The sequence below is a fragment of the Salmo salar genome, chromosome 16 (genome assembly GCF_965601325.2).
Source record: "Salmo salar chromosome 16, fSalSal1, whole genome shotgun sequence".
Taxonomy (NCBI): domain Eukaryota; kingdom Metazoa; phylum Chordata; class Actinopteri; order Salmoniformes; family Salmonidae; genus Salmo; species Salmo salar.
This window is the reverse complement of record NC_138306.1, coordinates 10236845-10264377: the sequence shown is the minus strand read 5'-3', so window position 1 is coordinate 10264377 and position 27533 is coordinate 10236845. Positions and strand designations below refer to the sequence as shown.

The 27533-nt window shown below is 43.2% G+C and overlaps 1 pseudogene; it reads left to right on the top strand.

The window, feature by feature from the left end:
* LOC106573145 (ankyrin repeat, SAM and basic leucine zipper domain-containing protein 1-like) overlaps nt 1-27242 on the top strand; it is a 46463-nt pseudogene extending 19221 nt beyond the window's left edge.
* Nucleotides 27243-27533: the final 291 nt, after the last annotated feature.

Below are 27533 nucleotides of genomic sequence, written 5' to 3'. Positions count from 1 at the left end.
TTATATGATGTACTGTTTTATATGTAATGTAAGTGCTTTAATATGCTTGGACCCCAGGAAGAGCTGCCTTGGCAGCAGCTAATGGGGATCCCTAATAAATACAAATACAAAATGTGCCAGGGGGATAGGGTCAGTCTGTTATATCTGGTGTAATTATTCTGTCTTATCTGGTGTCCTGTGTGATTTAAGTATGCTCCCTCTATTACTCGCTCTCTCCCTCCCCTCCCAGAGGACCTGAGCCCTAGGATCATGCCTCAGGACTACCTGGCCTGATGACTCCTGGCTGTCCCAAGTCCACCTGATTGTGCTACTGCCTGACCTCTTCACAGGACAAGTTACCTTGTCCCGGACCTGCTTTTTTCGACCTCTGAATGCTCAGCTATGAAAAGCCAACTGACATTTACTGCTGAGGTATTGACCTGTTGCACCGTCTACAACCACTGTGATTATTATTTGACCCATCTTGAAGAACAATCTGGCCTTAATGGCCATGTACTCAATATCCACCCTGCACAGCCAGAAAGGACTGGCCACCCTACAGAGCCTGGTTCCTCTCTAGGTTTCTTCCTGCTGTAGGTTCCTACCTTTCTAGGGAGTTTTTCCTAGCCACTGTGCTTCTACAGTACATCTGCATTGCTTGATTTTGGGGGTTTTAGGCTTTGTTTCTGTTTACATCTGCTGATGTTAAAAGGGCTTTATAAATACAACTGATTGATTTAAAAAGTAATTAATGGAATAAAAAAATATAGAAATAATAGGATGAGCAACGTTAGAGTCCGGAGTGTATAAATATACAGTAGGTTTTTTCTTTATTTTTACTATTTCCTACATTGTAGAATAATTGTGAAGACATAAACTATAAAATAACACATATGGAATCATGTAGTAACCAAAAAAGTGTTGAACAAATCAAAATATATTTTAGATTCTTCAAAGTAGCCACCCTTTGCCTTGATAACAGCTTTGCACACTCTCAAACAGCTTCACCTGGAATGCTTTTCCAACAGTTTTGAAGGACTTCCCACATATGCTGAGCACTTGTTGGCTGCTTTTCCTTCACTCTGCGGTCCAACTCATCCCAAACCATCTCAATTGGGTTGAGGTCGGGGGATTGTGGAGGCCAGGTCATCTGATGTAGCACTCCATCACTCTCCTTCTTGGTCAAATAGCCCTTACACAGCCTGGAGGTGTGTTGGGTCATTGTCCTGTTGAAAAACAAATGGATAGTCCCACCAGATGGGATGGCGTATCATTGCAGAATGCTGTGGTAGCCATGCTGGTTAAGTGTGCCTTGAATTCTGAATGAATCACAGACAGTGTCACCAGCAAAGCACCCCCACACCATCCCACCTCCTCCTCCATGCTTCATGGTGGGAACCACACATGCGGATATCATCCTTTCACCTACTCTGCATCTCACAACAACACGGCGGTTGAAACTAAAAATCTCAAATTTGGACTCATCAGACCAAAGGACATATTTCCACCGGTCTAATGTCCATTGCCTGTGTTTCGTGATCCATGCAAGTCTCTTCTTATTATTGGTGTCCTTTAGTAGTGGTTTCTTTGCAGCAGTTCGACCATGAAGGCCTGATTCACGCAGTCTCCTCTGAACAGTTGATGTTGAGATGTGTCTGTTACTTCAACTCTGGGGTGCAGTTAACACTAATGAACTTATCCTCTGCATCACCTATTCTACGTCTCACAAAGACACAAATGTTGGAACCAAAAATCTCAAATTTGGACTCATTAGTGTCACACCCTGATCTGTTTCACCTGTCTTTGTTGCTTGTCTCCACCCCCCTTCAGGTGTCACCAATCTTCCCCATTATCCCCAATGTATTTATACCTGTGTTCTCTGTCTGTTGCCAGTTTGTTCAGTTTCGTGAAACCTACAAGCATTTTTCCTCTTGCTCCTGTGTGTTCTAGTTCCTGATTTCAATTTTTTTCCTGGTTTTGACCATTCTGCCTGCCCTGACCCTGAGCCTGCCTTGCGTTCTGTACCTTGCCACACCACACTGGATTATTGACCCCTGCCTGCTCAGGCCCTGAGACTGCCTGCCGTTCTGGACCTTTTGCACCCTATCTGGATTACTGACCTCTGCCTGCCCTTGACCTGTCATTTTGCCTGCCCCTGTACTAGTAATAAACTTTTGTTACTTCGACACTGTCTGCATCTGGGTCTTCTCCTGAAACGTGATAATCAGACCAAACGACAGATTTCCACCGGTTTAATGTCAATTTCTCGTGTTTCATGGCCAAAGCAAGTCTCTTCTTATTGGTGTCCTTTAGTAGTGGTTCCTTTGCAGCAATTTGACCATAAAGGCCTGATTCACACAGTCTCCTCTCAACAATTGATGTTGATGTGTCTGTTACTTGAACTCTGTGAAGCATTTATTTGGGCTGCAATCTGAGGTGCAGTTAACCCTAATGTGGGTCATCCTTTCCTGTGGCGGTCCTCATGAGAGCCAGTTTCATCACAGCGCTTGATGGTTTTTGCGACTGCACTTGAAGAAACTTTCAAAACTATTTTCAGGGTTGACTGACCTTCATGTCTTAAAGTAATAATGGACTGTCGTTTTTCTTTGCTTATTTGAGCTGTTCTCGCCCTAATATGGACTTGGTATTTTACTGGATAGGGCCTTCTTCTGTATACCACCCCTACCTTGTCACAACACAGCTGATTGGCTCAAACACATTAAGAAGGAAAGGAATTCCACAAATGAACTTGTTAATTGAAATGCATTCCAGGTGACTACCTCATGATACTGGTTGAGACAATGCCAAGAGTGTGCAAAGCTGTCATCAAGGCAAAGGGTGGCTATTAAATATATTTTGATTTGTTTAACAGTTTTTTGATTACTACATGATTCCATATGTGTTATTTCATATTTTTTATGTCTTCACTATTATTATACAATGTAGAAAATAGTACAAATAAAGAAAAATCCCTTGAATGATTAGGTCTGTCCAAACTTTTGACTTGTCCTGTATATGTATGTTTGTGTGTGTGATGGGATGTATCAACAATATGGACAGTATATGTATAGAATATGTAGTATATCTGAAGAATAGTATATGTACAGCAATAGTTAAATAAGAGGCCTTGACTAGAATACAGTATATACATATGAAGTGGGTAAAACCTTCAATTGCCCAAAACCTTCAATTGAATTCAGGATGGAACACAAAATGTGGAGTATATCAAGGGGTAGAAATGCTTTCTGAAGGCACTACATATATATAGATGTCCTAGCCTACCTCGTTCATGTAATAAACTCAATGCAGTATTAACCTTATATTTAGCTTATGAATACTGGGTTAATCTGCATATGCTTCTAACTTGTAACCTCTGTCTTCACTCTTGTGCAGTAAGCACCTGCTCTCCTCTGGCCTCTCTCCTTAGCTCTTGTGGAGTCCCAAGAAAAGCTAGACTAGAAAAGCTTGTTGGAATTTTTTTGGAGCATTTCTTATACTAATAGACTATTTGAAGAGGGCTGAAAGCTTGCTCTTGTTTGCTGAATGTTATTAAATACAGCAGCCAAAATAACTCACAGGGAAAGAAGAGAGAACGTGTGATGGCAATAGGCTACAGCAGTTATTTATTCAGACCCATTACCATTAAAATATTTGTTGGTCTGTGGTGTGTAATGAGGAGCAACCAGACGCTGCGCTTCATACATTTATGAAATGACTTATTCCAGTACTAATAAGCATGGACCCAATACGAAAAGGACTGTAAAAACTGTTAAATCCCCATGGATTGATGAGGAATTAAAACATGTTGTGGTGGAGAAGGACGAGGCGAAAGGAATGGCAAATAAGTCTGGCTGCACAATCGATTCACTAACGTATTCCAAATTGAGAAATCATGAGACTAAACTGAATAAAAAGAAGAAGAAACTATACTACAGTATGAAGCAAAGATAAATGACAAAGAATGATAGTAAAAAGCTTTGGAGCACCTTAAATTAAATTTTGAGCAAAAAGGCAAACTCAGCTCCATCATTCCCCAGCGCAGCTGTCTAGGCCTCTTACTTTTTTCAATCTTTACTAACAACATGCCACTGGCTTTGAGTAAAGCCAGTTTGTCTATGTATGCAGATGACTCAACACTATACACATCAGCTACTACAGCGACTGAAATGACTGCAACACTTTAACAAAGAGCTGCAGTTTGTTTCAGAATGGGTGGCAAGGAATAAGTTAGTCCTAAACATTTCAAAAACTAAAAGCATTGTATTCGGGACAAATCATTCACTAAACCCTAAAACTCAACTGAATTGTGTAATGAATAATGTGGAAATTGAGCAAGTTCAGGTGACTAAACTTCTTGGAGTAACCCTGGATTGTAAACTGTCATGGTCGAAACATATTGATACAACAGTAGCTAAGATGGGGAGAAGTCTGTCCATAATAAACACTATCAACAAGGTCCTACAGGCTCTAGTTTTGTCGCACCTGGACTACTGTTCAGTTGTGTGGTCAGGTGCCACAAAGAGGGACCTCGGAATGTAGCATTTTGGCTCAGAACAGGGCAGCACGGCTGGCCCTTAAAATGTACACGGACAGCTAACAGTAATGTTATGCAAGTAAATCTCTCATGGCTCAAAGTGGAGGAGAGATTGACTTCATCACTACTTGTTTTTGTAAGAAGTATTGGCTACCTGAATGCACCGAGCTATCTGTTTAAACTACTAGCACACAGCTCGGACACCCATGCATACCCCACAAGACATACCACCAAAGGTCTTCCCAAGTCGAGAACAGACTATGGGAGGCGCACAGTACTACATTGAACTCTATTCCACATCAGGTAACTGACGCAAGCAGTAGAATCAGATTTAAAAAACAGATACAAATACACATTATGGAACAGCTGGGACTGTGAAGAGACACACACACACACACAGGCACAGACACACATACACATGATAAGACACATGTACACATGGACACACATGTACACATGGATGTTGTATTGTAAAATGTGATAGTGGAGTAGTGGCAACACACTAAATGTATTGGGTAAAGTGTTCCTGAAGTGTAATGTCATGTTATATTTGAAATGGTATATAACTGCCTTAATGTTGCTGGACCCCAGGAATGGGGATCCTTGATAAATACAAATACAATCTTCGTGAAGAGAAGTGAAAGCCATCTGCATCTTAGTCTCTAGTCCTATATTTTTCAACCAACAATGATGAAGACAAGGCCAATGAAACGTATTTCACTTAACTGTTGAGAGTAAGAAAGGAATGGAGCAACAATAGAGCAAGAAAGAGGGGGTAATACGCATGTCAAATAGGCTCTATTAGATTTCAAAATGAAGATCAAATTCAGGAAGCCTATAATTGTAACTTTGTAGGACGCATGTCCTGCACCAGCATCTCGTGTTCTCTCCCAGCTTCATGATTTAAAAGAGGTGAGTAATTTCGGTTCATATAACACAGTACAATACAATATAGTACAGGAATACAGTCCACACTCAAAAAGATTACTGGAGCTTGTTTCATTTATTTACCCAAGAGAACATACATCTATGGGCTTTTCTGTCATGCGCAATGTGCAGTAGCCTATAGCCTATCATATGTCATATGTATTGGATAATCATTTAGGTTTTTTTGGGGCTTGTATGAGCATACAATGTATTTAATGTAGGGCTTATACAATGTATTTAATGTAGGGCTCAGGTAGCGTCAGGCTTGAACTTTCATTCCGATCAAAGCTCTAATCAAATCCAGACATACTTACAGTATATGTTTTAGAATGACACTTTTGGCGGGAAATACCGGGTTACCCGGAAGAAAAGTGATTTAAACTCGGGATGGAACATTTGTAAAATACCAGGAACATTTTAAACCCTAACACACACACACACACAGTCAGTCAGTCACTGCCAAAGTAGAAAGCAGATTTTATATTCCCGGTATTTTACAAATGTTCCATACCAAGAATAAATCACTGAGTCCTTATCGTGTTCCGAGTCAGAGATAAGACAATTCCACTGAAGTCAACCCCATGAAGAACACCACAGTTTCCAGATGAAGATAAAAGATTATTGACCACATCGATGTGAATGTTACCAATTTCACAATTGTAATATCCTGGCTCATCCTGCTCTGTTTGGTGTGATGCCTGGTTCTTTATTATTGTCATGACTCAGGATTTAATGTGTAATGTGATGTTTTATCCGTTGACATGTTCTGTTGTTTAGTTGTCATCATTGAATGGAATCACCGGCAATATTTAAAGAAGAGTATGCAAAATGGTGATAATTGGTTACTGAATATTCTGTGTCCCAGTACTAATGCTGTTATGTTTTGTGTGTGTGTGTGTGTGTGTGTCCTCACACACACATAGACCGGTACACGGTACTGATGGCTGCATGCATGGCTTCTGCCAGCGAGATCGTCAAGCGAGATCGTCAAGTGTGTGGAGCTGCTCTTGTCCAGAAACGCTGACCCCAACACATTCAACAAGTGAGGGACTCTGTGTCTGTGTGCGCATGAGAATGAGTGTCTGTGCATTTTATAGAGTGAAATTCCATTCAATATCATCACAAGATGCACACAGTACATGTTATACTCTGCAGCACAGGGAATGATATGTGATCATGCAAGCCTCCTGTCCTTGGGTGACTATGAATGTCAAACACTATTTAAATTTCAGTTCACTAGACATAAAGGACCACACTGTCATTTTTGAAGTGCAGATTGCAAAAGGTCACATGCAGTACAGTTTGAAGTTGATATACAACAGATTACAGAATATGTCATGCTAATTCTTTAATAATATGTTCTGATTACACTTTATGTTCTGATAGCTCTTTTATACACTGTTTAATGTGATGGAAAGTACCACGATAGAGGCAGCGTTTCCCATTGCCTGGCAACCATGTCTGGGTTTGATCCTGGCCTTGACTACCTTAGGACTTCTTCCTTTGCTGTCAACACTATCCCCGTACACCACTGCAACACATGTCGTGTGTCAGTGTTGGTTGGTGTGTGTTGGTCTACATTGGTCTTTTGTGTGGAATGTCCTGTTATGGCATCTGCCTGCACATGTACCCAGGCCCTCTTCAGACAGACAAAAAAACAAACACTCATGGAGCGGAGGAAAGAGCCCCCCCACCTAAACTCACTGTACTGTACACTGCCTGATGCTGCCCAGACACAAAGAGTGAGGGAGGGATGGAGAGAAGAAGTGAGGGAGAGAGAGAGGAGGGAGGGGGATTCTGGAACCACTTACCCGTTGTCATCCTCTGTGGACATTTCTCATGGCAAGCGAAGGATGAAGCCCTGAACTTCGCCCTCTCCCTTTCACCTCCATCGCCCTCACAAACTCTCCACCACCCTCGTCTCATGCCCACCGCCTGAGCCACAACACCGCCCAGAGCCCTCCAACACACACACCAGCCAGAGAGTGAACAAGAGCAGGCAGGGTAGGAAATTGATAGTTTCCTCTCCAGACAAAATATTTGAAGAACGGTAACGAAAGACAGAGAGGATGCGGACAAGTGGAAAGGGGGGAAAAACTGAGTTTCAGCAAAGGGAGGAGAAAAAATAAGACCAGGGATTCTTGTGGGCAGAGAAATATTCCCCCCCCCCACGCCATTGGCTTTTACATTCTGAATATTTGACCAGCAATTCATACCAGCTGCATTTCCTTCCCTCAGTCTCATAAACAAATGAACCTCTAAAGCTGCTGTGATTGTTCAGGAGCAAGATGTTGTGTTTTTGCATAGACAATAGGCTATATGATCGCATCTCTAGTTTGTCCTCTGCAACCTCTACTGTACCTGTCCTCTGGCTTTTGAACACTTTTGGATACCAGATGAATGTCAAGCTTTTTTTCCTGTAGCCTAATGTCCCGTCAGCTGGATAAGAGCTGGAAATCAGTTTCAGCTGAAACATTTTGAGTTTTTGCAACAACTAAAAAAACGTCTTTGTATCGATTCTCTGCTCTTGTGTGGGAACTGGTGATCAAAAACACGTAAAGTACAAACACACACACCACCCCTTCACTCTCTGGCTGCACCATGCGTTGAGCGAACAACCTTGTCACCTGTTTGCCACTGAGACCAACATCTTGGGAAAACAGGTTCTCAGGAACCTAAAACCCTCAGTGACGCTCGGGAGCCTGTCACGTCTCCTGTGGTCAAAGAGGAAGTAAAAAGTGAATACCTGGAATATGTCAGGATGAGGATTAATACGCCCCTGACTATGGGGCTAGATGTCACCAATACACACACACACACCCCTCTGGCCTTGGGAAACATCACATTGTGATGAATGACCATAGGGTGTTCCCACACCTCTGGACTGATGTAGTTTCTTACCCTCTGTTCTGTCTGAGTCACGGGTGATAAAGTTGAGTTTTATCAATGGTTATTTACACTTGCCGGTTTGTTGCTCAACATATTGAACTTTGGCACAATGGGACGGGTGATCAGTGGCATGGGCTGCTTCACTCTTGCCCAATAACATTGTGTTTTGGGTGCCAAGTCTCATTAACCTAGACGATAGCTTGTCGGGGCCAAACAGTGTGGTGAATCACTAAGTAATACTGAATTTTCAATAAATGTATGTTACAGTAAGTAGCTTATGTTTTTATGTTACTCTAAAGCTGTCAAAGACATGCGCTGCAAGTGTAGGTTTTAAAACAATTGCTCCCTTACAGTATGTTCCCATAGAGAACGCAACATGTCCAGGTCTGTTGTAGTTCAGGGTTTCCCAAACTCGGTCCTGCCCCAGCCCCCCCCCAGCCCCCCGGATTTTGCCCTAGCACTACACAGCTGACTCAAATAACCAGCTTGGTGTGGAGTTATTTGAATCATCTGTGTAGTGCTAGGGTAAAAACTGTGACGTGCATCCAGGGGGGGGCCTGAGTTTGGAAAACCCTGCTGTAGTTGGTCACTCGAGTTGAGGGCTTGGTGTCTGTTGCCCTCCAGTGGTTTCAAGTGTTCAAAACCAGTTCTACCACTCATTATTTCTTACCCAGATAGGCAGAATACAAATTTAGCTTGGGACAAGATAAATGTCTGCTTCTCTCAAAAATGTACAGTAAACAATATATTATATTTTATTATTTTCCCATTCCCAGGTCTCGTATGACCTCCTTGATGCTGGTGTCCCGGGACGGCTACAGTCAGGTAATCAACTTGCTAGTGTCTCACAGGGCAGAGGTCAACTCCCAGGATGAAAATGGGTACACAGTAAGGATGGTGCCCACCTTACCTGGCGTGATGCCTGTTGCACAAGAGAACGCTTTGGTTTATAATTTCATAGCTCAGCACTCGCTGCGTCCCAATAATCCCTTCTTTCTCCCCAAGTGTGGAATTTTTTACTTCCCTCTGGAGATTGTTTTAACAAATATGGTGGAAACTTTGTCCAGCCCATGCTTACACCAATCAAATGCTTTTACATTCCCTTCATTGATTTTGACTGTGATTGATAGTAATGAGTAGTGACATGGGGATGATTAACCCATAGCAGTCTAAGCCAGGGATCATCAACTAGATTCAGCCACGGGCCGATATTTTGTTGAGCAGATGGTGGGGGGGCCGGGACATAATTACAAATAATTTGTAGAATGCGAATTGACCGCACGAAGCCGAAACAGATATCTTTGACTAAAACATAATCATTTCAAACTTTGCTTGCATTTGTACAAGATCACGTGTCTCTCTATTACGTGTGGGAATACTTGGGAACAGATTTCTTAAATTAAAATCACTTGGGGCTGATTTCCCACTGTTTTTACAGTCTTTTGTGTCCAACAATGAACATTTAAAAAAAAGTAAAAGTTGTTTTTGTTTATTTTTTTTTGCTCAGAAAACCTGGAGGGGGAAAATAAAACCACCAAATTCGGCCTCACGGCCGCCAGTTGGGGAACCCTGGTGTAAGCCCTGTGTAAGCCGCAACATGCAACATGCAGTTACAGTTCAAAAAGGAAATCAGTCCATTTAAATAAATTCATTAGGCACAATCTATGGATTTTACATGACTGGCCAGGGGCGCAGCCATGTGAGGGCATAGGCCCACCCACTTGGAAGGCACGCCCACCCACTGGGGAACCAGGCCCAGCCAATCAGAATGAGTTTTTCCCCACAAAAAGGTCTTTATTACAGAGAAAATAAATACTTCTCAGTTTTATTACCTGTCTGGGTTGCTGGTCTCAGATGATCCTGCAGGTGAAGAAGCTGGATGTGGAGGTCCTGGGCTGGCATGGTTACATGTGATCTGTGATTTTTGAGGCCGGTTGAATGTACTGCCAAATTCTCTACAACAATGGAGGCGGCTTATGGTAGTGAAATGAACAGTAAATTCTCTGGCAACAGCTCTGGTGGACATTCCTGCAGTCAACATGCCAATTGCATGCTCCCTCAACTTGAGACATCTGCGGCATTGTGTTGTGTGACAAAACTGCATATTTTAGAGTGGCCTTTTATTGTCGCCAGCACAAGGTTCGCCTGTAGAATAATCAGCTTCCTGTCAGGTGGATGGATTGTCTTGGCAAAGGACAAATGCTCACTAAAAAGGGATGTAAACAAATTTGTGCACAAAATTAGAGAGAAATAAGGTTTTTGTGCGTATGGAACATTTCTAGGATATTTTATTTCAGCTCATGAAACACGGGACCAACACTTTACATGTTGCGTTTATATTTTTATTCAGTATATATGGAATTGTTTTAAGAATGTCATATCAAGGACCATTTAGCTATTTCATTTAGCATTTTAAGACCCCTTGAAGTATAAAAAAAACCTATAAAACATAAATAAAAAATGAACCCTTTATTATTTTACTAGACAAGTCAGTTAATAACAAATTCTTTTTACAATGACAGCCTAGGAACAGTGGGTTAACTGCCTTGTTCAGGGGCAGAGTGACAGATTTTTACCTTGTCAGCTCAGGGATTTGATATTGCAACCTTTCGGTTACTAGTCCAAAGCTCTAACCACTAGTGTACCTGCCGCCCCCTTACTGCTAAATAACAGATTCACTACATGGAACAACAGACAGTCCCCCCAAAATATAAAGGAAGTTTGTTCTGAAGTGTCTGTCCTATATCTAAGAGATATAAGAAAGATCAGGAATTATTTATATTTAACCCCTTATATTTGGCACCAAAGTCTTCATATATACACTACATTACCAAAAGTATGTAGACACCTGCTCGTTAAACATCTCATTCCAAAATCATGGGCATCAATATGAAGTTGGTCCCCTTTGCTGCTATGAAAGTCCCCACTCATCTGGGAAGGCTTTCCACTAGATGTTGGAACATTGCTGTCCTGACTTGCTTCCATTCAGCCACGAGCATTAGTGAGGTCGGTCACGGATGTTGGGCGATTAGGCTGCAGTCGAACCTAATCGCCCAACTTGACTGCAAGTTCCAATTCATCCTAAAGGTGTTTGATGGAGTTGACATCAGGGCTTTGTGAAAGCCAGTCAAGTTGTTCCACACCGATCTCGACAAACCATTTCTGTATGGACTTTTCTTTGCGCACAGGGGCATTGTCATGCTGAAACAGAAAAGGTCCTTCCCCAATCTGTTGCCACAAAGTTGGAATCACAGAATCGTATAGAATGTCATTGTATGCTGTAGCGTTAAGATTTCCCTTCACTGGAACTAAGGGGCCTAGCCCAAACCATGAAAAACATTATTCCTCCTCCATCAAATGTTACGGTTGGCACAATGCATTCGGGCAGGTAGCGTTCTACTGGCATCTGCCAAACACAGATTTGTTAGTCGGACTGCCAGATGGTGAAGCGTGATTCATCCCTCCAGAGAACGTGTTTCCACTGCTCCAGAGTCCAAATGCGGCAAGCTTTACACCACTCCGGTCAACGCTTGGCATTGCGCATGGTGATCTTAGGCTTGTGTGCGGCTGTTCGACCATGGAAACCCATTTCATGAAGCTCCCGACGAACAGTTCTTGTGCTGACGTTGCTTCCAGAGGCAGTTTGGAACTCGGTAGTGAGTGTTGCTGAGCTCTTCAGTAAGTCCGTTCTACTGCCAATGTTAGTCTATGGAAATTGCAAGGCTGTGTGCTCAATGTTATACACTTGTCAGCAACGGGTGTGTGTTGCTGAAATAGCAGAATCCAGTAATTTGAAAGGGTGTACACATACTTCTGTATATATAGTGTACTTCCATTCATTTTTTAACCTGGTACTGGGGGACCTTCAGATGAGTCTTGTGAGGCATGTGGGCATCCTAGAGCAAAACAACATGTACATGTACGTGTTCGTGAGAATCTCATCTTTCCACAAAGGGGTCATATTAGTGTGTAGCCCAAAATGTTCGGACGCTACAGATCGGCAGATCGGCTGTACCAACTTCAAACAAGTCCCAAGACACGTGTAGGGGTCATAGATCAAAACTGAGAACACTAATCTTTCCATGGAGGGGTCATAATAGTGTGTAGGCCAAACTGTTCGGACGCTTCAGGCGATTTTGTGAGAAGACCCATTTTTGGGATGTCTCATGGTCTGACAAACACCACACCGAAGATGCGGAAGTGCGACATTGGCGGATGTGGTGGATTGAGACGCATCGAATGCAACAACAAAAAACATCTCTCTAGCTTAAACTGACAGATTTCTATGGGGATATTTTTTATTATTCTAATTAGATTTCTGCAGGTCCAATGCAGTGAGAGGTTTGGAACCCCTTTCTTATTGGTCTATTAACTAATTTACCACCTGGTGATGTCACCAGGCAGGCCAGAACGCCATCACACCAAAACAGGCTGAAATTTCAGGCAGTCTTTTCAAACAGGTCTTACACTAAAAGGACATTATCATAATTTTCAGAATTTCACAGTACTAGTCCAACCTCAGTGTGGAAGTCAATATAAAATAACGTAAAAATCCTAAAGTCCTAGATGCGGATTGTAGATGATAACCTGTGAGCTTTGACTCCCAGGTCCTGACTGTGGCGGTGCAGTATGGCAGAGAGGAGCCGGTCCTCAAGCTTCTCCAGCTAGGGGCAGACAAGACCAAAGCAGGAAAGATTGAAGACTTTGGCTATGTCAGCAGCAAACGACCACAGGTAAAAACAAATCAAACCACTTAGTTTGACCACAACTATGTACACAACTAAATACATAACTCTGGCATTCAAAACGACCACAGGTAAACATCAACCAACACTTTGACCACAGCAAAACTAGGTTTACCACGCAGTTTGAAATGGTAGTCCATTTTCCCGGTCTCTTGTAAAACCCATTTTAAAATCAATGGGGAAGAGTTGCAGGACACAAAGGTCATATCTCAACATTATATGAAATATATCTGCTCTTCTTCCCCCTCAGATTGCCAGGATCCTGGCATCCCCAGGCGATGCCATCTCCAAGGAGGAGACCCTCTTTAAGTTCTTCAAGAGGGACCCCAATCCCCCTGCTGCCTACGAGAAGAGGGGAGACCATGGTTTAACCTCAGTTCATCTTACTGCTATTCCTCACATCCCATCTCCTCTTCTCAACCATATTGGAGGAGGCGAGGCGTTGCGAGGAATCGAGGAAAGATGAATTGAGAAAAGGCCCCATCACATCTGTCAGTGGAGGCCAGGAGCCATGATGATGTGTGTTTGGGGCCCTCTAGTGGACATTAAGGGAAATGCCCTATCCCGTAAAACCATACTTGTTTAGTCCTGTCTAGGGACTAGCTGCTAAATCTGCACAATATCACTTAATCTCATGCCATATGTCTCACTGTTGAAGATTCGGTGTTCCAATCTAGCCTGTTTAATCTGTCAATGTTTATCTGTTCTAAAACATTTTAGGCAGAATCTTTGATGGGCCGACTTGGTTGCGTGGGGTCTGTTGTTAACAGATGGTTGATGTAGTATGCTCTTAAACCTATTTATATATTGTCTTTATTTAACCGGGTAAGTTATTGAGAACACATTGCTTGTGTTCGAGAGCATGAACAAACTGACTGATCTACAAATAATTATGAGTAGTTGATTTAAAGGGTGATTTGTTGATCAGTGATTCTGCACAATACGACTGCAGTGTCGTATTTTAGCATGTACAGTTGAAGTCGGAAGTTTACATATACCTTAGCCAAATACATTTAAACTCAGTTTTTCACAATTCCTGACATTTAATCCTAGTAAATATTCCCTGTCTTAGGTCAGTTAGGATCACCACTTTATTTTAAGAATGTAAAATGTCAGAATAATAGTAGAGAGAATGATCTATTTCAGCTTTTATTTCTTTCATCACATTCCCAGTGGGTCAGCAGTTTACATACACTCAATTAGTATTTGATAGCATTGCATTTAAATTGTTTAACTTGGGTCAAAGGTTTCAGGTAGCCTTCCACAAGCTTTCCACAATAAGTTGGGTGAATTTTGGCCCATTCCTCGTGACAGAGCTGGTGTAACTGAGTCAGGTTTGTAGGCGTCCATGCTCGCACACGCATTTTCAGTTCTGCCCACAAATGTTCTATAGGATTGAGGTCAGGGCTTTGTGATGGCCACTCCAATACCTTGACTTTACTGTCCTTTTTGCCACAACTTTGGAAGTATGCTTGGGGTCATTGTCCATTTGGAAGAACCATTTGCGACCAAGCTTTAACTTCCTGACTGATGTCTTGAGATGTTGCTTCAATATATCCACATAATCTTCCTCCTCATGATGCCATCTATTTTGTGAAGTGCACCAGTCCCTCCTGCAGCAAAGCACCCCACAACATGATGCTGCCACCCCCGTGCTTCACGGTTGGGATGGTGTTCTTCGGCTTGCAAGCATCCCCCTTTTTCCTCCAAACATAATGATGGTCATTATGGCCAAACGGTTCTATTTTTGTTTCATCAGACCAGAAGACATTTCTCCAAAAAGTAAGATCTTTGTCCCCTTGTGCAGTTGCAAACCGTAGTCTGGCTTTTTTTAATGGCAGTTTTGGAGCACTGGCTTCTTCCTTGCTGAGCTGCCTTTCAGGTTATGTCGATATAGGACTCATTTTACTGTGGATATAGATACTTTTGTACCTGTTTCCTCCAGCATCTTCACAAGGTCCTTTGCTGTTGTTCTGGGATTGATTTGGATTTTTCGCACAAAGTACGTTCATCTGTAGTAGACAGAAAGCGTCTCCTTCCTGAGCGGTATGACGACGGCGTGGTCCCATGGTGTTTATACTTGCGTACTATTGTTTGTACAGATGAACGTGGTACCTTCAGGAGTTTGGAAATTGCTCCCAAGGATGAACCAGACTTGTGGAGGTCTACAATTTCTTTCTGAGGTCTTGGCTGATTTCTTTTGATTTTCCCAAGATGTCAAGCAAAGAGGCACTGAGTTTGAAGGTAGGCCTTGAAATACATCCACAGGTACACCTCCAACTGACTCAAATGATGTCAATTAGCCTATCAGAAGCTTCTAAAGCATGACGTAATTTTATGTAATTTTCCAGGCTGTTTAAAGGCACAGTCAACTTAGTGTATGTAAACTTCTGACCCACTGGAATTGTGATCCAGTGAATTCTAAGTGATATAATCTGTCTGTAAACAATTGTTGGAAAAATTAATTGTGTCATGCACCGACTTGCCAAAACTATAGTTTGTTAACAAGAAATTTGTGGAGTGGTTGAAAAACGAGTTTTAATGACTCCAACCTAAGTGTATGTAAACTTCCGACTTCAACTGTAAATCTTGGTGGGGCAAACTCAAAAAATATGTTTAGATGCATGCCAGCAAAGCCACTACACTACACAAAACTAAACATGAATTGCACTATAACGGTGACAAACGGTGCCCACAAACTGTTAGGGCCCACGTAAAGCTGGCCCAACAGCAGAGCTTTCTTTTCAGAACCATGGAGTGAATCCTTACCACTGCAACACCTGGCTATCAGCGGAGCCTTGTCTGGCAGCTGTGGTATCCCAGGAGGTCTCTCCCGGGGGATGGTAATAGAGAGGAGGTACGTGAGGCGACGTTGGCTCCCTCTGCTGGGAATACGGGAGCTGGGCACTCCGACACGGACAGCTCCAAGTGGAGGTAATTAGGGGAAAGTGCCCACCAGCCATGGAGGCCAAATAAAAGGATCACTGTGGCACACCGTGAGGGAGAACGGGGAGAGACCGACACTGAGCAAAGGTAGAGAAGAAGGACCGAGCTAAACTTAAGTGATTTTCTTTATGTTTATTTTCTCTCATAGTAAAGTTGTTTTTGCGGACTAAAAATCTCTGTCTCTTATCTTTGCACGCTCAACCCAACACTCCACGGTTTACCACACAGCGTAACAATTAATTCAGCCTCATTTACTGCCTTTAAAAAAAACAAAAACATAGCTGTTATGGCGGATTTGCCATATGTGGTTTCTACTGACAATTGACACGTATAAACTATGGCATAAGGGACGACGAGCAGATAAGATGCAATCCCTAATTTCGATTAAGACATTAATGAGCGAGCTAGGAAGGACATAGTTATATTTACTATTTGTTCAGCACTTTTGAAATGTACAACAACAGAATTCAGAACATGGGCCGTTCTTACATTATTCTCCCTGTACACCAAGTCAGAACCGTAGGTTAAATAAAGGGGGCATATAAGCAGACAATGAAAGCTTTTACAATAGTAGATTATTACATTTCTCTAAAACAGGCTATAGGCTACATGTGCACCACCAAGTCAGAACAGTAAGCTAAGTTGAGGGGGAAAGGGACCAAATTATTAGGGTGAGGCACATGGGCTACTAACAGCTTACTACACAACATACACTTAGTATTACTGTCTTAGCTACAGTATACATATCTCCCTGGCATATTACATCATTTATGTAGCAGCATACAATATATTTTTGAACTCCTTGTTGTGCTGTGCTCACTTGAACAGGAAGGTGGCGCAGCGGTCTATGTGGGCAAATTTTGTCATCAAACTTTGTCATCAAAGTCTGGCATTCTCTGGATTTATGGTGCTTTCAAGACACCTGGGAACTCAGATAAAAAACAATGTTGAATCATGATGTCAGTTTCAAGCTGTCAAGTCGGAGCTCTAGAAAGAGGACAGAGTTCTCTGCTTGGAATTCCGAGTTGGATGACCGTTCAAAACGTACTTTTCCAGTCGAAGCTCATTGTTTATCCCAGAGTTCCCAGTTTTCTTGAACTCACTGAAGTCTGAGATTTCCTAGTTCTGAGTTTCCAGTTGTTTTGAACATGTCAGAAATCATGCTGGATTGACAGCATGACCAATGTATTCAAAGTTTTCTAGCTCATGATGTTGAATGTTTACTCGTTTAAGAGACCCTTACACCCAGACTTGGACCACACACTCACTCCACTGAATAGCAGGGTAGTGACTGCTTTGTAACGCTTGCAGTTAGCCACTGATTCCTTCCTTGAGCCTTCTTGGATCGGCACTTTTAATGTAACTCTATGGCAGCACCCAAGGTGCTTGAATTTTTGCATTCTCCCCGTAGATTTTGCGGTGACGTAGTGTCCCCATGAGTGACAGAACACTGAGCCAATAACAGCAAAACTAGAGAAGATTACCATCCCCTACGCTCCGTATTTTCTGCTGGCTCACCCCACCAACACAGAAAGCACTGAGCTGGGCTGAAACACCTGCAGTTTGGAGCTGTCTTACTCAAGAAAACAAAAAACAGACCATGTTCGAATGCAGCTTTATTAACTCAATGATTTTTTTTAATAGATATATATATATTTTTTTTTTTACATTGTTTGCAAACTTATATAACATAATAATAAAATAACATGCAAAAACAGGCGGGCCTCTGAATGACGGGGCGCAACTACATACTGGTAGCAGGTAGCTACACAAACACATACTGTAACTGTAATGTACATCTCAGGGTGCAGGCCAGGGTTTGAAGCTGTCATATTATATAGATTTTTTTTAATGCAGAGTATCATTTGTTTTCTGGGCATGAAAATGACATCACTTGGAGCTACTTGTTGACCATGGAGAAGGATGACCTGGAGAAGGATGACCATGGAGAAGGTAAGAAAGGCCTCTATGTCTTCAGAAGAGACACAATTCAAGTATGAGTGCAGTGACTGTAATGTACTGTAATGTACATCCGTAATATTGTAATGATATAATGTAAACCCTGGCTAACTTAGGGTTGCTGGTGAGTTTTCCAGGTGTTAATACTGCATTCTTCCCCAGATTGGTATCTCCAACCCAGAGGACCAGCAGAAGGTTCTGAGTGTGGTGAAGGAGATGCATCTGGACCGGGTCGACCTGGACACACTCAGCCAGCTTGAGAACATAAACAGCGGGTACAGTACAAATCTTTTTTTCTTTCTATTAGAGTAATCCCTTCCAAGTTTACACATGTATTATACTTTTAACGCATACGCCTAAAGACCAGGGTTTCCCAACCCTTTCTTCCCCCCCCCCCCCCCGTCCCCCCCGTCCCCCCAGACATTTCACATTTCTGTTTTAACCCTAAACTGCCACATCTGATTAAATTAGTCAAGGGCTTGATGATTACCTGACTAATTGAGTCAGGTGTGGCAGATTAGGGTTATAACAAAAAATGTGAAAATGTCTGGGGGGGGGGGGCAAAGAGAGGGTTGGGAAACCCTGCTATGGATATCCTCTCTCCAGGATTCAGACATTACATTCAGGACCCCCTCCCCACCGGCGATGTCTCAGCATCATCCCCACATACTGTACACAGTCCATCCTCCAGCCCTGGAAGTCATCCGTCAGACAGAGGATCCATCTCACTGTTATTCTCCCACTGCCTCTTCAAGTCTCTGAGAGCAGAGTCCTAATGGTTTAAGCGGGCCATAATGATTTGTAAGGTGAGAGGAGATGGAATGAAATCCCCCCCCCCCTCTCTCTCCTTCCACTCTCTCTGTGACTAATGACAGGCCAGCTCTCAGGCCAAGCTACCATGTCTGCCTGCAGCCCCTCACGTCATGTTCTCCCCTCTACTCTAGTGTCAGGGATACAGGGCTACATTTACAGAGACTGTACATCCCCTGGGGTAAATCCTCTGATGATGGCCACACTGTAAACATTAAACCACTACATAGCCACATCCCTTATGCTGTATGCTCATCCCAGGAGGTAGTGGTTACACTTGTTCACAGAGTTCACCCGGGTTATACTGATGTGGCCTATTTCATGTTCTAGTTAGGCTGGTACATGGCCAAAAGTATGTGGACTGCTCGTCGAACATCTCATTCCAAAATCATAGGCATTAACATGGAGTTGGTCCCCCCTTTGCTGCTATAACATCCTCCACTCTTCTGGGAGGGCTTTCCACTAGATGTTGGAACATAGCTGCGGGGACTTGCTTCCATTCAGTGCATTAGTGAGGTTGGGCCCTGATGTTGGGGTATTAGGCCTGGCTCGCAGTCGGCGTTCCAAATCATCCTAAAGGTGCTCGATGGTGTTGAGGTCATGGCACTGTGCAGGCCGGTCAAGTTCTTGCACACCATTTCTGTATAGACCTCAGGTTTGTGCACGGAGGTATTGTCATGCTGAAACAGAAAAAGGCTTTCCCCAAACAGTTGCCACAAAGTTGGAAGCACAAAATCATCTAGAATGTCATTGTATGCTGTAGTGTTAAGACTTCCCTTCACTGGAACTAAGGGGCCGAGCCCGAACCATGAAAAACAGCCCCAGACCATTATTCCTCCTCCACCAAACTTTACAGTTGGCACTATGCATTTGGGCAGGTAGCATTCTCCTGGCATCCGCCAAACCCAGATTTGTTCATCAGACTGCCAGATGGTGAAGCGTGATTCATCACACCAGATTCATCCACTGCTCCAGAGTCCAATGGCGGTGAGCTTTACACCACTCTTGGCATTGCACATGGTGATCTTAGGATTGTGTGCGGCTGCTCGGTCATGGAAATCCATTTTATGAAGCTCCCAACAAACAGTTCTTGTGCTGACGTTGCTTCCAGAGGCAGTTTGGAACTCGGTAGTGAGTGTTGCAACTGAGGACAGATGATTTTTACGCGCTTCAGCACTCGGTGGTCCCATTCTGTGAGCTTGTGTGACCTACCACGTCGCGGCTGAGCCGTTGTTGTTCCTAGACATTTCCACTTCACAATAAAAGCACTTACAGTTGACCGGGGCAGCTCTAGCAGGGCAGAAATTCGACAAACTGATTTGTTTGAAAGGTGGCATCCTATGACGGTGCCACGTTGAAAGTCACTGAGCTCTTCAGTACTGGCCATTCTACTGCCAATGTTTGTCTATGGCGATCGCATGGCTGTGTGCTCAATTGTATACACCTGTCAGCAACGGCTGTGGCTGAAATAGCCAAATCCACTAATTTGAAAGGGTGTCCACATTCTTTTGGCCATGTAGTGTATGTTAGACGGCTTTCCACCTGCAGTACATGACAAAATGGACTGACAGACAGATGGGTGGGCAGGGGGACAGAGATTTTCATACCGGGGGACAACTGACACAGTCAAACCAACTGACCTCTACACAACAGACAAAAATACATACGACCCTGTGTGTGGCCAATGTCCAGTATTTCCCCTCATAACTCAAAAACGACAGTATAATACACACAACAACAACAAAAATTGAGGAGAGAAAACAAAGTAACGTCACATCCAAATGATTTGTACATCACGTTCATCAAGGCTCCATTTTTTGTTGTTGCTAACGTCGCTCTGCTGTCCTGTTCGTTGATGGGTTATTTTATTTGAATGTTACCTTTCCCTGCATGTGTGGTAGCCGTTTGTGATGCTCACCCTCTGTCAGCTTGCCGTGTAAACAGCGTCAGTCAGATTGGAGTTACTATCTCCTCCCCGGGACCTGGGACTACAGCTCTGTTAGTTTATCTATCACGCCAAAGACTGATAGGCTCTCGTTGCAACACTTAGTACAGGGATAGGAGAGCAGAGGGGAAGATAGGGGGAGATGTGTGTCTGTTGCAGGCAGCCTCTCTTTCCCTCCCTCCTGGTTTAGGTGTACTGTACTGTAATGAGTTGTATAGGGCAGGGTTTCTCAAATTTGGTCCCCCCCCCCCCCTTCAGTTTTTGCCCTAGCACTCACTACACATGTTGATTCAAATAACCAATTCATCATTAAGCTTTGATCATTTGAATCAGCTGAGTAGTTCTTGGGCATAAACAAAAATGTGCACTGCGGAGCTGCCCCAGGACTGATTTTGGGAGGGACACGGGTTGTGCTGCTCACCCCACACAATTAAGCTCAGACCGTCACACTTAAACACACTTGGGGGTCAAAGTGCGAAGAGACTCATCAACACTGAGTTAGCTGTACCACAACCATGCCTTGTTTGAGGTTTTGGCTCATTGTCATCTACCATAAGTGAGAAGCTGTCTAATAGTAGTGTCTGTGTCCTTCCCTGTAGGAGTGAGGAGCTGTATAACTTCCTGATTAGCCTGCGGCAGCAGTGCTTGCTACCTGACAGAGACCGTGCAGAACGTCATCAGCCGCTTCTCCTGTGGAGCCTCTGAGGTACGTGTGTTTGTGTGCACCAGTCTAAGGACTGATCAATAAGTGCTATAGTGTCTAACTGAAAGCTCACTATTAAAATCTAGCCATCCTACATATCCAATTCCTTTCAGCTCAAAACAAGTATAGTGTAGGGGCTTGTGGTTGTTCTTTGGACAGGACTCTCTCCAGCTCCACTAACTCTCTCCCTCTTTCCACTCCCCAGCTGGTGTTGTCCCTGGATCCTAAGAAGGAAGCCCAAGCCATCTGTAATGAGCTGGTGGCCCAGACTGGAGACCAGCAGAAAGAAGTCACCTGTCTCAGGAACCTGCTTCACAAGGTATGTCTCATACTTTTTCTCTGAATGCTGTGTGTGTGTGTGTGTGTGTGTGTGTGTGTGTGTGTGTGTGTGTGTGTGTGTGTGTGTGTGGTGTGTGTGTTGTGTGTGTGTGTGTGGTGTCACCTCAGCCCTGCCACTCAAGAGCCCCCGCTACAATATTTCTGCTCTCCTTACTGGGCCACTCTGAAAGAATGAATGAGAGTCCTGTCTCACTTTCCTCTATCCGGCCCTGCACACCTTTTTATTGCCCTCTCTTCCCATCTGGTCCAATTCCAAACTTCTCACAAACTCGGGTCAACTCCCATTTCGCACCCTCTCTATGTGTAGGGTCCTGTGTGTAAGGGTTCTGACAGGGTGAGTCCTCACAGCCCATAACTCAGACACAGTGTGACAGTGTCCTGTCAATGTGGAGATGGGGAGGTTAGGGTGGGGAAGAAGGGGGGTTGGGGGGGGTAGCCCGGGACGCTGGCGGTGTCAGACAGGAATCTGACAACCAACGGAGGCCATTTGGAGAGACTGGCTCAGGGCCCAGGGGGGGGCAGGCCCTCGCACCAGTTTATCTTATCTGTTGGGGCTCGTCTTGACACCCACCCCCCTAAAAAACACATACACAGAGTGCCTGGCCAGATAGATTGGAGACGGGGAGAAGCACAATCCTTCCATGGGTTGGACATTGGTGTGTAGAATCATAGATCTGTTCCATAAATCTACAGTGCATTCGGATAGTATTCAGACCGCTTCCCTTTTTCCACATTTTATTACGTTACAGCCTTATTCTAAAAGTTTAAAAATCTGTCATTCTGCCCCTGAACAAGGCAGTTAACCCACTGTTCCCCGGTAGGCCGTCATTATAAATAAGAATTTGTTCTTAACTGACTTGCCTAAAGGTTAAATGAAGAAAAAAAAAATCTATCTACAAACAATACCCTATCATGATAAAGCGAAAACAGGTTTAGAATGTTTTGCAAATGTATTAAAAATAAAAAACAGATACCTTATACACATAAGTATTCAGACCGTTTGCTATGAGACTCGAAATTGAGCTCAGGTGCATCCTGTTTCCATTGATCATCCTTGAGATGTTTCTACAACTCTATCGGAGTCCACCTGTGGTCAATTAAATTGATTGGACATGATGTGGAAAGGCACACACCTGTCTATATCTGGTCCCACAGTTGACAGTGCATGTCAGAGCAAAAACCAAGCCATGAGGTCGAACGAATTGTCCGTAGAGCTCCGAGACAGGATTGTGTTGAGGCACAGATCTGGGGAAGGGTATCAAAAAATGTCTGCAGCATTGAAATTCCCCAAGAACACAGTGACCTCCATTCTTAAATGGAATAAGTTTGGAACCACCAAGACTCTTCCTAGAGCTGGCCTCCCGGCTAAACTGTGCAATAGGGGCAGAAGGGCCTTGGTCAGGGAGGTGACCAAGAACCCGATGGTCAATCTGACAGAGCTCCAGAGTTCCTCTGTGGAGATGGAAGAACCTTCCAGAAGGACAACCATCTCTGCAACAATCCACCAATCAGGCCACTCCTCAGTAAAAGGCACATGACAGCCCACTTGGAGATTGCCAAAAGGCACCTAAAGACTCTCAGACCATGAGAAACAAGATTCTCTGGTCTGATGAAACAAAGATTTATCTCTTTGGCCTGAATGCCAAGCATCACATCTGGAGGAAACCTGGCACCATCCCTATGGGGAGCAAGGTAGTGGCAGCATCATGCTGTGGGGATGTTTTTCAGCAGCAGGGACTGGGAGACTAGTCAGGATTGAGGGAAAGATGAACAGAGCAAAGTACAGAGAGATCCTTAATGAAAACCTGCTGCAGAGTGCTCAGGACCTCAGACTATGAAGGTTCACCTTCCAACAGGACAACGACCCTAAGCACACAGCCAAGAGAATACAGGAGTGGCTTCGGGACAAGTCTCTGAATGTCCTTGAGTGGCCCAGACAGAGCCCAGACTTAAACCCGATCTAACATCTCTGGAGAGACCTGAAAATAGCTGTCCAGCGACGCTCCCCATCCAACTGACAGAGCTTGAGAAGATCTACAGAGAAGAATGGGAGAAACTCCCCAAATACAGGTGTGCCAAGCTTGTAGCATCATACCCAAGAAGACTCAAGGCTGTAATCGCTGCCAAAGGTGCTTCAACAAAGTACTGAGTAATGGATCTGAATACTTATGTAAATGTGATATTTCCGTTTTTTATTTGTAATACATTTGCAAACATTTCGAAAAAACGTTTTTTTGCTTTTGTCATTACGGGGTATTGTGTTGATGAGGGGAAAAAACGATGTAATAAATTTTAGAATAAGGCTGTAAAAGTCAAGGGGTCTGAATACTTTCCGAATGCACTGTATATAAAAATTGACATATCTTAAAACATTACTAATCAATGAAAATGACAAATGACCCAATGGATCATAAATACTTTTCTGGGGATAAATGGGGGTGCAAAAACATACATTTGCACCACTATTTTGTAAGTGGGAGCGCAGCTGCGCTGTTTGCTCCATTGCTCAGGCGCCTATGGGAACAGTGCTTTATCTGTACTATAATACAATACAGCATTATGAATGCTCTTAGAGTCCATTTCAAAGGCATTTATAGAAAGCACAATTACATAGGCTCTACCCTCCAACTACTATACTGTACATGCCACATATGTATTCAAATTTTTTACATTTTAGTAATTTAGCCGGCACTCTTATCCAGAGCGACTTACAATTTGTGCATTCATTTTAAGATAGCTAGGTGAGACAACCACATATCACAGTCGTAGTAAGTACATTTTCCTTCAAAGCAGTAGCTTCTATGATTATATGAATATTATACATTCAACAAGTAGGGCTACTACAGTGTTACAATATATGTAGGTTGTGGTTGGCCATGAGTGAGATGGGGCATTCTTTGGGCCTGGGTGACTCGGGTGGCTGAGCAGTGAGCGGGCAGGCCTGTTAGCTCTTGAGCTGTGATCCCTGATACATGATACAATCAGACATGCCATCTCCACAGGTAGTAACTAGCTTTCTTTCCACTTTATTCAGCCAATCACCCAGCAGTCATTGAGCCAATGCCCACCCACTCAGGCTGAAATGTCTTAGGCCTGTGAACTGGCAGAAAACTAAGGGACTTCGTCCTAAATGGCACCCTATTCCATATACAGTGCCTTCAGAAAGTATACACACCCCTTGAATTTTTCACATTTTGCTGTGTTACAGCCTGAATTTAAAATGGATTCAATTAAGATTTGTGTCACTGGCCTACACACAATACACCCCATAATGTCAAATCGGAATTATGTTTAAAAAAAAATTGTTGCTAATTAATTCTAAATTAAAAGCTGAAATGTCTTGAGTCAATAAGTATTCAACCCCTTTGTTGTCACATAATAAGATGCATGGACTCTCACTCTGTGTGCAATAATAGTGTGTAGCATCATTTTTGAATGACTACCTCATCTCTGTACCCCACACATAGTATTATCTGTAAGGTTCCTCAGTCAAGCAGTGAATTTCAAACACAGATTCAACCACAAAGACCAGGGAGGTTTTCCAATGCCTCGTAAAGAAGGGCACCTATTGGTAGATGGGTAAAAAAAAAGAAGCATACATTGAATATCCCTTTGAGCATGGTGAAGTTATTAATTACACTGTGGATGGTGTATCACTCAGTCACTACAAAGGTACAGGCGTCCTTCCTAACTCAGTTGCCTGAGAGGAAGGAAACCACTCAGGGATTTCTAAAATAGTTAGAGTTTAATGACTGTGATAGGAGAAAACTGAGGATGGATCAACAACATTCTATTTACTACACAATACTAACCTAATTGACAGTGAAAAGAAGGAAGCCTGTACAGAATAAAATATTCCAAAACATGCATCCTGTTTGCAACAAAGCAGTAAAGTAATAATACTGCAAAAAAATTTGGCAAAGCAATTCATTTTTTGTCTTGAATACAAATGTTTGTTTGGGGCAAATCTAATACAACCCATTACTGAGTACAACTCTTCACATTTTCAAGCATACTGTAGTGGTTGCTGTATCATGTTATGGGTATGCTTGTAATTGTTAAGGACTGGGGAGTTTTTCAGGATAAAAAAAAACAGATTGGAGGTAAGCACAGGCAAAATCCTAGAGGAAAACCTGGCTCAGTCTGCTTTCCACCAGAGACTGGGAGATGAATTCACCTTTCAGCAGGACAATAACCTAAAACACAAGGCCAAATCTACACAGGAGTTGCTTACCAAGAAGGCAGTGAATGTTCCTGAGTGGCCGAGTTACAGTTTTGAATCTAATTTATGGCAAGACTTGAAAATCGTTGTCTAGCCATGATCACCAACACCTTGACAGAGCTTGAATAATTTTGAAAAGAACAATGGGCAAATCTTGCGCAATCCAGGTGTGGAAAGCTCTTAGTCTTGCCTAGAAAGACTCACAGATGTAGTGCACTCAAACCAAAGGCCAAGCAGTGCACTGTGTAGGGAATAGGGTGCAATTTGGGATGCATCCCAAAAAGGGTCTGGTCTGGTTAGGATTAGGTCAGAGTCAGAGTCGGCATTAGGTAATTATGTCCACTTGAAGTGGTGTGTGTGTCAGAGTATGTGAGCGGAGTTGAGCTGTTGGAAATCCCACTCATCGGTCACGGAGCGGTCTTTGTGCACCGCGCTGACGCTCAATGCCCTTTCCCCTGCTCCACTACAAATTGCTTAGCACTCACAGGACAATAAACTGCTGCTCCAAATCAGCTCCATTCATTTTAAAAAAGATCATTTAACAAACACACCATCTACTTCTGTGACTATGTACCATTTGGTTTTGAAGTAGACTATCTTCAGAAGCTTTAACATTTCAACAACATGTTGTAGGCTATTAAACAAGTACCTACCTAGGTGATAGGCTATGTGGCCACTGTGTTAATAAAAAACAAATAGCTTTTTCTCTAATCTATTGATGATCAGATACTTCAGTTGGAACGGGCTAGGTTGCACTCACATTTTACAGTTGATAGACAACTTTAGCACTGTTACAAACTTAGACTCCTCTTGTTCAACAGTAGCCTATACAGGAACCAAAACGTCTCCGCTGTTGCTGCATGGGCTCATTGGTTGTCTTGCCATCAATTACACAGGCTGTGTGACCTATTTCTTGGTCGACTCATATCAACATCCCTGCGCATTAGTGCTGGGGTATACAAAAGTATAGGCCTAATTAAAAGAACACTGCTGGGCTGAGCGATACCGGAACGAAATTGGAGCGGTAGAGAAAGCCCACGCTCCAGCCAAATTACTCAAGCTCAATGCACTCCGCTCACATCCTCTGCTGTGTGTGTGTGTGTCTCTAGTTTGTGTCCACCCTGCTCTTTCTCACCTATTCCCTTGTGATGCTCCTCCTCCTCCTCCTAAAATGGACCCGGCCGGAGATTCCTGCCCGCTTCCTCGACCTGGTTCCCACGGCGACTGGAGGAAACGGGTTCTGAAGATGCTCGCACTGAGCATGCTCGGAGCAGGCCTGCTGTTTGCCTTGTCCAGAGCAAAGAGCATCAAGGTTTACCAATAGACATCACCCCTGCCCGTAATATCCAATCACTATTTATTTGGATAAATTATGTCATAGGTCAAAGGTTAAAAATCAATTTGCTTAATTGTTTTATCTAATTGACATTTCTGTTTGAGGAATTATGCCAAGTGAGAATATCTCAAATGCAGACCTTTCAAGAGACGTTGTAGTGTTTTTGATTGAGGTTCCTTATTATTTGTATACTTGGATC